This window comes from Panicum hallii, chromosome 2, assembly GCF_002211085.1.
Source record: "Panicum hallii strain FIL2 chromosome 2, PHallii_v3.1, whole genome shotgun sequence".
NCBI classification, from domain to species: Eukaryota; Viridiplantae; Streptophyta; class Magnoliopsida; order Poales; family Poaceae; genus Panicum; species Panicum hallii.
Window position 1 is genome coordinate 2,050,818 of NC_038043.1, and position 592 is coordinate 2,051,409.

The 592-nt window shown below is 45.1% G+C and overlaps 1 non-coding gene across 1 annotated transcript; it reads right to left on the bottom strand.

Moving 5' to 3' along the window:
* On the bottom strand, positions 1-72 carry TRNAE-UUC. Its single transcript has one exon. It is a non-coding gene; the product is annotated as a tRNA-Glu (tRNA).
* Positions 73-592: the final 520 nt, after the last annotated feature.

The following is a 592-nucleotide window of genomic DNA, read 5'->3' on the forward strand; positions in this document are numbered from 1 at the left end:
TATCCCTTACGGGAATCGAACCCGTGTCTTCGACATGAAAAGACGAGATCTTGACCACTAGACGAAAGGGACAACACTTTAGTACAAAATCTTGGATCACTAAACACTTGACAATACCGGTTTCGGAAGGTTCAAATGCATGTTCCCAATCTTGGATTCTCGTCTCGTTTCACTTGCATTTTCTTTCGTTCAGTCTCGCTCTCGTTCATGAGTGGAATCGAACCACTAACTCCGTTTGGATTTACAGTCCAAAGGGCCCAGGCCCAGCGAACGAAAGAGGATTTACAGTCCCACGCCCACTGCCCTGCCAGAACCACAAGTTTGATTGCTTGATTTTTATACGATTTTCTGAAGTGCGAAGTGCTCAGAATAATCCAGGTCGTTCGACCCCGGATGTAGCCACTAACGTGGTTCACCGGGTTACCAAAGGGACGCTTGGCTTGAAGAGTTTTATGAGCATAGTCATCGAACTTCACTATACTATTAGGTTTGTCATGACATCTTCCCTCTAACTGAGTTCAAAAGACTATTTTGAAGAATGAATCAGGGTTTTTGCGCTCCTTGGAATCAGGCCTATACGTAGTGTAAGCCG